The sequence below is a fragment of the Mesocricetus auratus genome, unplaced genomic scaffold (genome assembly GCF_017639785.1).
Source record: "Mesocricetus auratus isolate SY011 unplaced genomic scaffold, BCM_Maur_2.0 Super-Scaffold_100029, whole genome shotgun sequence".
Lineage (NCBI taxonomy): Eukaryota > Metazoa > Chordata > Mammalia > Rodentia > Cricetidae > Mesocricetus > Mesocricetus auratus.
Window position 1 is genome coordinate 19561141 of NW_024429210.1, and position 12451 is coordinate 19573591.

Here is a 12451-nt window from a genome sequence, read left to right on the forward strand (position 1 = left end):
GTGTGCCTTCCCAAGCGTGTTCAACACAGTGTGTACAGATGTGTGCCTTCCCAAACGTGTTCAACACAGTGTGTACAGATGTGTACCTTACCAAACGTGTTCAACACAGTGTGTACAGATGTGTACCTTCCCAAGTGTGTTCAACACAGTGTATACAGATGGGTACCTTCCCAAGCATGTTCAACAGTGTGTACAGATATGTACCTTCCCAAACGTGTTCAACACAGTGTGTAAAGATGTGTGCCTTCCCAAACGTGTTCAACACAGTGTGTACAGATGTGTACCTTCCCAAGCATGTTCAACAGTGTGCACAGATGTGTACCTTCCCAAGCTTGCTCAACAGTGTGTACAGATGTGTGCTTTCCCAAAGACAGGCGTTGGGAATCTAAAAAAATGACAAAACCAAGACATGGCACTTTGCCAGTCTGGAAAACTAGCTGTTCAGCCAGCACTGGGTGAAGTCAGGCAGGTCTCCGGGGGCTTGAGACAAGATGGAGGATGGCTTGAGGAGGACTTTCCTCCACAGGTGCTCCAGCCAAGCCCTGAGGGGTGAAGACAGGCACACAGATTCTCACATACACAAAAGTAAAGCTGACTTAAAAGTGAGTTTGACAAGTAACAAGCACTTTCTTTAAAACATATCTTCAGGGGCTGCTAAGATGACTCTCAGGGTAAAGGTGCTTGCCTTCAATACTGAAAGCTGCATTCAATCTTAGAAGCCACCACACAATGAAAGGAAATAAATGATTCCCACAAGGTCTCCTCTGACGTCCACACATGCACCATGGCATGTGTGTGCCCACATACATGTACAATGAATGAATGAATGAACCCACACATGTACCATGGCATGTGTGTGCCCACATACATGCACAAGTGAATGAATGAATGAATGATAAATATGGATACAAATATAAAACATGCTATATATATATACACGTACATATATACATACATATATATATATACCCGCAAGACTCTTCATAATAAACTAATAAAAAGACAACTTATGTGAAAGGGAATCTCCTAATGTGAGTGTTCAGGCCTTGAAACCTTTATAAGGTTACAGAACACTTTAGCTTTCCAAATTAGTTGAGAGATGATTTTAATCAGTATAAAGGGAACCTTCCAACCACAGTTTTATTAGAATGTATCTGTATCTGATATTTAATAGTATGTACATGTGTTCATTGGCTTTCTGTTACCATGAATAACTAAGATCATCAAATTATAAAAAGAAATGATGCATTTGGCCTCAGATTTATTACCTATGGTTTTTGATCAGTTGGCCCTGCATCATGGTGGAAGCAAAACAGCTCATATCACAGCTGGGAGGGGAAGTAAAGGAAGGAGGCTGGGTCACCTTAGCTCCATCACAGCTGGGTCACCTTAGCTCCACCCAGGCCTTTGCTCCAATAACCTCAAGACCTGCCTCCAGATTCCACTTCTTAAAAGCTCCAGCACCATGCAAACTGGAAAGCAGGCCTTTACCCACAGACCTTTGGAGACACTGAAGACCAAAGCTGTAGTGATAGATGCCCTAGAAAACTTCCAAAGACTATGCAGTTTCATATTTATTCCATAAATGAAATGAATGGAAGCAGTCTGTGAAACTTCCATCTACGACACAATAGCATACATATATACACACATGTATACACATTATATATACCTATATAAAGTAATTCATTACTAAAACTGTAGGGATTTGACAGGTCAAGTACAGAGCAACAGACACACAAGAGAAAGAAAGACAGATAGAAGGAAGGAAGGGAGGGAGGAGGAGAAGGCGACGGCTAAAAAAGCGTTGTATTTCAAGGAGCCGCTAAAGAGGAGTGACGGCCAGTATACACAATGACAGAAAAATGGAGAATGAGTACCCATCCACCCAAGACACTGGGGACTACCTAACTTCATATAAAAGGCAAGGTGTAAGTGGACATTTGTTGTGAAAAACAATTTTCAAAGTATGACTGACAAGGGCAGGAAGTGATAAGGTCCAGCAGGCAGGGGCAGCCCAGAAAAGACTGTCATGAGGCCAGGCAGTTAGGTTACAGCAGGACATAGCGTGAACGCTTTCACAGTGATGGAGCAGAAGCGGGAGCTGAGAAGTTCTTATGAGGAGAGAAATGTTTTAACTCTTCCAGGTTTTAGTGGGAAACTTCCCAGGACAGCATCATGGTGGAGACTGACCAGTTATGAAGAAACTAATTTGGCCATTTGGTTCATGAGAGGAGGTTTTCTTTATGGTTCTCAACAGTTTCTCAGCTATCATCTGGCAGAGCAAACATTGCAGAGTGCTTGCTCAACAGGCTGATTGAAGATGTCAACAATCTTGCTGCCACAATGTCTCTCCTCTCCCATGGTCACCATGTTCTACTTAAAGACTACAGAAGAAGAAGAAGGCCATTCTGCTCTTGGATGGCCAGAGACACCCCAACAGACATGACTTACTTTCTGTGGCCATGGTGTCTATTTTAAATGACAGAGATAGCTGCAGATACCTGGGGTATGGCAGGATCCTTGAGTTTCTCAGAGGGCTGGGTGAATGTGGAAGGGTATTGGAAGAAAAGGGTATGAACAAACCTTTAATGAGGCTTTTAGGGTTAGATGTGTATTGAAGGACTGGTTCCCAAAACAGCAGGATCTTGGAAAGTGTGTTGTAGCACTTTGACTTAATGGGTGAAACCACTGATGAGTTCAGAGTTAGGTAGCATTATTGGGAAGTGGTTCCAGGAACCAGGAAGTGTGGGTGGCTGGAGGAAGTAGGTTACTGTAAGTGTGTCTTCTCTCTGGTCTTTCCCCATGTTCCTGGCCACCACACAACGTGCGGTTTTACTCCACAACACCCTTCTGTTCTACCAACCTCCTTCACCATAAGCCCAGACCAATGGGACCTAGTAAGCTTGGACTGAAATCTTTGAAACTGTAAGTCAAAATAAATCTTTCACTTTTGTTTCCTCAGCTGGTTTGTTAAAGTGACAAAACAAAACAAAATTAAATAGAGACTTTTTGTAAGAATTTATCTGTCTAAACTATGCAGTGTCACCACCAAACACCCCCATTTGACTGTATAGTATCTTTACTCCAGGGTTCACTATCCTAGATAATTCTGTTATATCCACACATTTACTACATTAACTCAAAAGCTCTCATTGGAATTACTTTTCTTATCAAAGTTCTTTTTTGCTCTTCATGAAACTAACTCTTCCCAGCCCTAGGTAATCATTTCTCCAGTTTCCTTCTTTACCACTTGAGTACAACAACTAAGTTAGTTATTTTTCCTTTCCTAAGCTCTGGTCTCTGGTCTCCTTCTTCAGTTTGCATACAACATACAACGTTCTCCTCTTAGACTTAGAACAGGGGCTGGGGCTGTAGCTCAATGGTAGAGTGATTGCCTAGAATGCACAAATCCTGGGGTTCAATCCCAAGCATGGAAAACAGACAAAGAAACAAACAGAACAGAGAGAAGATGCATCTCTGTGGTAGAGCACTTGCTTAGCATGCTGTGAGATCCTATATCCAAACCTCGGCACCAAAAAGAAAAGTAGGGGCAACACAGCAATAGGGCAACCTACATTTACTTCATTGTTTGCTACTGGCTTCCCTGAAGCTTTACTTCTCTTACCAGAGTAACAAATTTACAACATCCATGCATCCCCTAGAGAACAGGCAAGTTGTATTTACATTTATCTTATATTTGTCAATATTCATTCACTAACACTTTGAAGTCTCCATAAGGTTAAAGAACCCTCATGAATCTCCACAACTGGATTGTCAAGGACTTTGCCTGCAACATCAGTGTGCTGCTTAGGTTTAAGCTTCCACAGGTGTCTAGGCCCCCTTTCCTCACACCTCTGCATTTATGAATTCAAGAACTCCAAGAAGAATCATTTCCAATGACTGTGGGGAATCCAGACCCAATGAGTACATCTGCAACACAACTCTTGCACCTAAGGCTCAGGGACATCTCAGGAGAGGGGGCAGAAAGGTTGTAAGAACCTGAGAACTGGGAAGTCTGCTCTGAGACTGTGTCTCCTAGAAATGGCTGCCTAAACAAGACGTGAATAGTAGCAACATCAACAGATTTACTAAGGCAGAAGGGGGAAATTCCAGGGGGTCCAACCCCTTAACAAAGAGCAGCAGGTAACTAATGACTGTTGAGGGAGAATCAGCCTTCTCAAGTATGAGCTCCATAATTGCCTATCCAATACAATAAGTCAACCATAAAACCATACACACAGATTATAAAAATTGGATTCAGCAGGCTATATTTATATGTATTTGTATGTGCGTCTGTATAAAACAATAATAAGACTGACCCAGACCTCCTGAATGTGGGTGTCAGTGAGGAGGCCTAGGTAATCTATGGGACTTTGGGTAGTATTTATCCCTGGCATACAAATAGACTTTGAGTGCCCATCCCACCATATGGGAGGCTCTCTCAGCCAGGACTCCTGGGGGAGGGCCTAGGCACTGCCCTGGATGAAATGACAGTTACTGGAGATCCACCATGGAGGGCCTCACTCTCCTTGGGGATCAGAGTGGAGATTGGGTGGGGGACTGGGGGACCTGGTGAGGAGGGCGGGGGAGGAAGGGAGGGAGAGGGAGCTGGGATTGGCCTGTGAAACAAGACTGTTTCTAACCTAAATAAAAAAATAATAATTATTTAAAAAAACAATAAAATCAAAAAAGGCTACCCTTAAGAGGGATTTAAATTAGATGCAGAGTACAGCAGGGACTGGCTGGAGGGAGAGGAATAGGAGGGATTAGATAGATGTAGGTAAGGAAACAGGGAAAGTAATATAATGCAATTTAATTAAAATGCGTATTTTAAAATACTTTATTGCCGGGTGATGGTGGAACAGGCCTTTAATCCCTTGACTTGGGATGCAGAGACAGGCAGATCTCTGTGAGTTTGAGACCAAGCTTGGTCTACAAGAGCTAGTTACAGGACAGGCTCCAAAGCTATCCAGAGAAACCCTACCTCGAAAAACCCTACCACAAATACATATATATTGTGTATATGTATATATGTGTATATGCTTTTTAACTATAAGTATACTTTATGTGTTTGTTTTTTTGAGACAGGGTTTCTCTGTATTGGTTTGGAGCCTGTCCTAGAACTTACTAGGTAGACCAGGCTGGTCTTGAACTCACAGAGATCTTCCTGCTTCTGCCTCCCGAGTGCTGGGATTAAAGGCGAGTGCCACTACCGCCCTGCATAAGTATACTTTAAAATAAACAATAAATATACTTTTTAAAGAACCATTATGAACAGGGTCTTCCTTCCTAATCCTAAAGTACCTTAATGTCAGTCCAGAAGCAATTTAAACAATGGGTGTTTATTTCTATGAGTGGATTTTCTCATATTAAATTAAGCCTGGCCCTTTATATATCATAATGGATCTGTGTTCCTTCTATAGTGTACACCATGTCTCAGTGGCCACCCCACGGTAATGCCTAAAAACAAGCAGCAGAGGAAGACACAGCTCAGTCCAGCGCAGTGACTGACTGCGGTGGAAGGAACCGCCTCCTGCACATCCTCACGTGGGGTAAGACTTCATGTGGCACAGCCACGGTCTGTGTCTTCTCATGAGAAAGGGTCCCAGCAGAAAATGTTTCAAGCAGAGCTTTCTTCTCACTTGCCAAGGCACTGCTGGATTCACCCTGCAATGGGAAGCACCTACATTTCAAGTCTCTCTGACAGCTCGGAGTTCATAAATCTAACTCTTTGCTGTTCTAAGAAAACATGCACTTCTTCACCAATCTTGCAAAATGTAACAATGGCCATGTCATAATATTAGAATATTTTAAATGGACTCCTGTCACCTTAAGTGTTTATCAAACGCAAGTGTCATTCTACACCCACACAAAACAGTTAGGTGTTGTTGCATTTTTCTTTCTCTGCTTGGTTTATTGTTTCTTGCAACAAGAAATGAATCAAGCTTTGAGAGACTGGTTTTCTCCATGTGTATATAAATTGAGTTCCCCGGGGAAATCCCGTCTTCTGTTACCATAGCAACAGAAAGCACCGCAGAGCAAGATTTCCACAAACCTAACGAGGAGGAGAAATTGATTTGTTTCTGTAGCAGGCCAAGAGGGCAGAAGCCTGTCTTCATGATGTCAGGTAGCCCCTAACAATTTCCAAATATGTTGAGGAGGGAAATGAGAATTAACAGGGTCATGGAAAAAGAGTCTTGCTTCTGAGGTTGGATGAAGCCCCCTAATTAGTGCTAACCATTCTTGATCCTTTGGTGTAAAACAGTGACAATTTTTTTTTGGTATTTACGAGACAGGGTTTCTCTGTATTGTTTCAGGGGCTATCGGTCCAGCCCCACCTCGAACTCACAGAGATCCGCCTGAGTGCTGTGATTAAAGGTGTGCGCCACCACCGCCCGGCGACAATTATTTAAAAATAATTAGTTTGAGTACTTGTTCTAAGTGCAGCAATTAAAAATGTTCTTGATTCTAACGTACTTTTAAAACCTCATTTCACTGTTACCTAGGCTGCTTGGTGCTTCTGTTCCTAATGATCTCACCAGGAAAGCAGGACAGCCATCTCCCTCCCAACTCTGAACATAAGCCTGAAGGGTGTGCTTTAATTTTAGTCCCCTGGGGGTGACAATCACTCTGACAGATTATGAGAATCCATTACATTTTCCTGACCTAACCCACATGTATGATAAGTGCTACATCTAATGAGAACATATTAAAAGTAAATATAACACAAGCTGAGCATTGCCATACCCGTGTGCATACCCATGTTGGCATGGAGCTATGTCCCAGGAACACCATCATACTATAATAAGGAGCAATTAAGACTATGGTGGCTGGGTGCCCTGGAGTCAGAGCATCCAGTGGCTTCACTGAAGCCAGTTCAGACAGGCTAGCAGAGTGGTTCTCAACTTATGGGTCGCAGCCCTGTGGAGGGTCAAACAACCCTTTCACAGGGGTCGTCCAAGACCAGCAGAAACATATTTACATTATGATTTATAACAGTGACAAAATTACAGTTATGAAGTAGCAGGATTTTATGGTTGGGGTGTCACTACAACATGAGGTACTGTATTAGAGGGTCACAGCAATAGGAAGAATGAGAACCACTGGGCTAGCAGAAACGGACCGTTAAGTTTTAACAACTTTGAGAAACTAGTTGTTAAACAGAAACTGTTAAAAGCTCCTATAAACATAAATAAACCATATTAAAACAAAGGTAATATGCTAAAAGCTCACAAATGTCTGAGGTCCTAGCTGCTGTCCTGACTGAATGGCAGAAACACCATGTGCACATGTCTTCCCTGGTCTACTCCACTATCACTGGTGGCTTACAGGCATAAACAGCAGGAGGGTTTGCATTACAGACACAATAAACTCTGTAACCCATGCCCCCGTGTATATTAAGAAACCAAAATGATGCTGGGTATCGGTGGTGCATGCCTTTAATTCCACCACTCAGGAGGCAGAGGCAGGTGGATCTCTGTGAGTTCGAAGCCAGCCTGGTCTACAAAGTGAGTTCCAGGACAGACAGGGCTGTTACATAGGGAGACCCTGTCTAAAATGATGAGGACTGTGGAAGCAGTGCTATTGTTGATCAAAAAGATAGCTTACATCATTAGTAAATGACTAATGTTCTCAGATACATCTTGTTTCATCAACAAAAAATTGACTAGAAACTAACATTCATATTAGAACTGCATTTGTCATCAATGTGTGGGAGAGAGAGTGTGAGAGCATGTGAGTGAGTGTGAGTAGGTGAGTGTGTGAGAGAGCATGTGAGTGTGTTTGAGTGAGTATGAGTGTGTGTGAGAGTGAGTTGTGTGAGTGTGTGTGTGAGAGCATGTGTGAGTGTGTGTGAGCATGTGTGCGTGTGTGTAACCAGGATAGAACCTAGGACCTTACACTTGCTGAGTAAGCATATGGCCACTGAACTATGAGTCCAGTCCAAGACTTCTCTGAATCATACAATAATAAGTATCGATTTTGATACACCACTGTTAAATGGCAACCACAAATTGGCCACAATGACACAAGTTCAGCAGCAGTCAATTGAGAGCTTTCTATGAGGGCTGATTTGCTATACTGAATTTATAATAGACTGTTACATACTTTATTATTTATAATGTGAATGCCATTATCATATACACATACATCAGTAGTGCTTATGTGGACTCATGAACAGTGTGAGCAGGTTTGCTTCCTTGGAGAGCTGGATGTCCAGCAGCAGCCACTGTACACAGCACATTCCTACACACTTAAGCAATTAATTTTCCATGCATGTCCCTGGCCTTTACTTCAAGAGGATCTCCTGAACATAGGGGTGCACAGGAATTTGATATGTAGCTAAACTAACGACAAAGAGAAAGCTCTAAAGTGGGGTATAAGGTCAAAGTCCTCTACCTTCTCTATTATAAAATCAGCATAGCTTTCATCTTGCAGTTTTTGAGCAAAAGCAACTTTTGTAAATATGATATTCATGCAGAACTCAGTAAGCTCTGCTGCAAGGTCTCTGTTGTTGTGCTTGCTTAGTTTTTAAATTAAATGTTTCAGGCTCTGGACATGCGAAGCTTTAGAGAGGAGAATCTTATTACATCAGTCTTTGTATATAACCCAAGTTATGAAAGGTTTAAAGAAGAAGACAGCAAGCAGTGCATTGCTGAAGCATGAACTGATCCCTGTACTTACTGGGGAAAAGGTTCTTCATAAACCATCTATGAATTACTCAACCTCCACTCTGTGCCTCAATTCCCTTTCTATAACATGGGAGTAACAGTATCTACTTCGAAGATGGAATTGCAAGTCCTAAAGCAATTTTTAAAAAAACAGTGCCTAAAACAGCACAACAGATCCGGTGTGATTAACTGGCCACCATGCAGTAGACATACTTGCAGCCTCTTGGATTTGACATTCTAAGCCAGGGAAGCTTCAGTGAACCAGCCTCACAAATCTAGTAACAATACCATCTTCTCAGAATTAAACTGGTAAAAAAAACTGGCAAAAGGAACGTACAGGATGTAACCATGCCATACTAAGGAGAAAGCATCAAAACCAAGACAGAGAAAGATGGAGCTTAGCAATATCATGCAAACAAAAGTGCCCCAGCTAATGAAATCAACAAAGCTACTAATGAGCAATAAAGTATTGGTCAACATAAAAGTTAGTCCAAAAGCCTTTACAGAAAGAGCCAGAATTAGCAGAGGACTAGTCTAAGGAGAGACAATGATTTAATCTGGTGCCACATTCAGTGATCAAGGGGCAGTTTTCAACCAACAGTACTGAAACTAAACAACATGCAGTGTGGAATGTGACTTTAGTTCCAGCCCTCTAAAGGCTACGATAGGACATCTGTCTTTAAAAAGTCTTATTAGGGCCAACCAGGGGGCTCTGCAAGTAAAGGCACCTGCTACTAAGCCTGATGACCTGAATTTTATCCCCAGAACCTCTGTGATGGAAGGAGAAAACTGACTCCCCAGATTATCCTCTGACCTCAACATGTACCCTATGGTTCATGCACACACACAAACAAATAATTAATAATAATAATGATGATGATGATAACATGTAATAAAAATTTTAATTACATGTTATCCCTATTAATATAACATTTTATGCTTTGTGTACTTTCTAGTAATTAAAAGATAAATTAAGTGTGTTTCAACAATTGAATATTCATAAAAGAGCCCAGCAACCTCAACTCTCAGCTCTCCCATACACGATAGTAAGAAGTATATAATATTCATATTAAAATAAAAAGAAAAAATCTGGGAGAAACACGTGGCAACCTTTGAAAGATACTGACTTCTAACAAGAAATAAGCATGAACCACAAGGAAAAAATGAAAAACTGTACTTCAAAATAAAAACTTCTTCTCATTGACATGAACAATTGTAAAAATGAGAACAGAGGACACCAACTGGGAGAAAAAAAATCACAGAGGACTCATTCCCACAACATATAAAGAGTATCTGCAAATCAATAGTACAAAAGCAATCCAATTTAACATATGGTCATGTGACTTGATCATTGTCCAGAACAATAAAATTAAGAGGACTATGTGTGAAAATGAGAGACAACTGCAATGTGTCTATATTGCTAATGGGAAGATATTATTACAAATCATTTTGGAGGCAGTCTGGCAGTTTGTTATAAACATACTCTCACTTATGTAAGATCATTTCACTACCAAGTATTTAGACAAAAAAAAATAAAAGGGATTGACTTAAATACTCATCTAAATAATTTTGTTTTATTCATAACAGCTAGAAATTTTAAATGAATACCCATCAACAGGCAAATTAATAACTAAATTATTATATATTCACACAATTGACGTGTTTGCAATACAAGGACATGGCATACACAACAAGGATTAATCTCAAAGAAGTTGTACTGATCAAAAGACCACCAAAGCATTCCAGAGTATTCTCAAGTCATTGCTATATATACTTGGAAGCTAATGTTGTCTCTAGTTGATTAATCTCAAAATAAAGGTTTAAAAAGGTAAGAGACTTTTCGATAAAATTGCTTACAAGAAGTTGCCTCTGTGTGCTCTGCATGACCCAGTAAAGAAGGAACAGGAAAGGAAAATATGGATTCTATCCATTCCAATGAGAGGAGAGAAAGCTTCAGAAATTCACCAACGGAGTGACAGGATGGTTGAAAGCATGGAAAGACAGAAGGTGACAGGCTATAAAGAAGCGAGCCCTGCGGAGCACAGCTGTAGGTGCGCGGGTACAGCTGCAGATACACGGGCACAGCTGCAGATACACGGGCACAGATGCAGGTACACGGACACAGATGCAGATACACGGGCACAGATGCTGATACACGGACACAGCTGCAGGTACACGGGCACAGCTGCAGATAAACGGGCACAGTTGCAGGTACACGGGCACAGATGCAGATACACGGGCACAGATGCAGGTACACGGGCACAGCTGCAGGTACACGGACACAGATGCAGATACACGGGCACAGATGCTGATACACGGGCACAGATGCAGATACACGGGCACAGATGCTGATACACGGACACAGATGCAGATACACGGGCACAGCTGCAGGTACACGGGCACAGCTGCAGATAAACGGGCACAGTTGCAGGTACACGGGCACAGATGCAGATACACGGGCACAGATGCAGGTACACGGGCACAGCTGCAGGTACACGGACACAGATGCAGATACACGGGCACAGATGCTGATACACGGACACAGCTGCAGGTACACGGGCACAGCTGCAGATAAACGGGCACAGTTGCAGGTACACGGGCACAGATGCAGATACACGGGCACAGATGCAGGTACACGGGCACAGCTGCAGGTACACGGACACAGATGCAGATACACGGGCACAGATGCTGATACACGGGCACAGATGCAGATACACGGGCACAGATGCTGATACACGGACACAGATGCAGATACACGGGCACAGCTGCAGGTACACGGGCACAGCTGCAGATAAACGGGCACAGTTGCAGGTACACGGGCACAGATGCAGATACACGGGCACAGCTGCAGGTACACGGGCACAGCTGCAGGTACACGGACACAGATGCAGATACACGGGCACAGATGCTGATACACGGGCACAGATGCAGATACACGGGCACAGATGCTGATACACGGACACAGATGCAGATACACGGGCACAGATGCTGATACACGGACACAGATGCAGATACACGGGCACAGCTGCAGGTACACGGGCACAGCTGCAGATAAACGGGCACAGTTGCAGGTACACGGGCACAGATGCAGATACACGGGCACAGATGCAGGTACACGGGCACAGATGCAGATACACGGGCACAGATGCAGGTACACGGGCACAGCTGCAGGTACACGGACACAGATGCAGATACACGGGCACAGATGCTGATACACGGGCACAGATGCAGATACACGGGCACAGATGCTGATACACGGACACAGATGCAGATACACGGGCACAGCTGCAGATACACGGGCACAGCTGCAGGTACGCGGGCACAGCTGCAGGTACACGGGCACAGATGCAGATACACGGGCACAGATGCAGATACACGGGCACAGATGCAGATACACGGGCACAGATGCTGATACACGGACACAGATGCAGATACACGGGCACAGCTGCAGATACACGGGCACAGCTGCAGGTACGCGGGCACAGCTGCAGGTACACGGGCACAGCTGCAGGTACGCGGGCACAGCTGCAGGTACACGAGCACAGATGCAGATACACGGGCACAGATGCAGGTACACGGGCACAGCTGCAGATACACGGGCACAGCTGCAGGTACACGGGCACAGATGCAGATACACGGGCACAGATGCAGATACACGGGCACAGCTGCAGGTACACAGGCACAGCTGCAGATACACGGGCACAGATGCTGATACACGGGCACAGATGCAGATAAACGGGCACAGATGCAGGTGTGGCAGGAAAAGCGAAGCCTCATTC

The 12451-nt window shown here is 43.4% G+C and overlaps 1 protein-coding gene across 8 annotated transcripts in view; it reads right to left on the bottom strand.

The window, feature by feature from the left end:
* Positions 1-12451, bottom strand: part of Eml6 (EMAP like 6) — a 251358-nt gene that overhangs the window by 143610 nt on the left and 95297 nt on the right. The window lies entirely within an intron of this gene.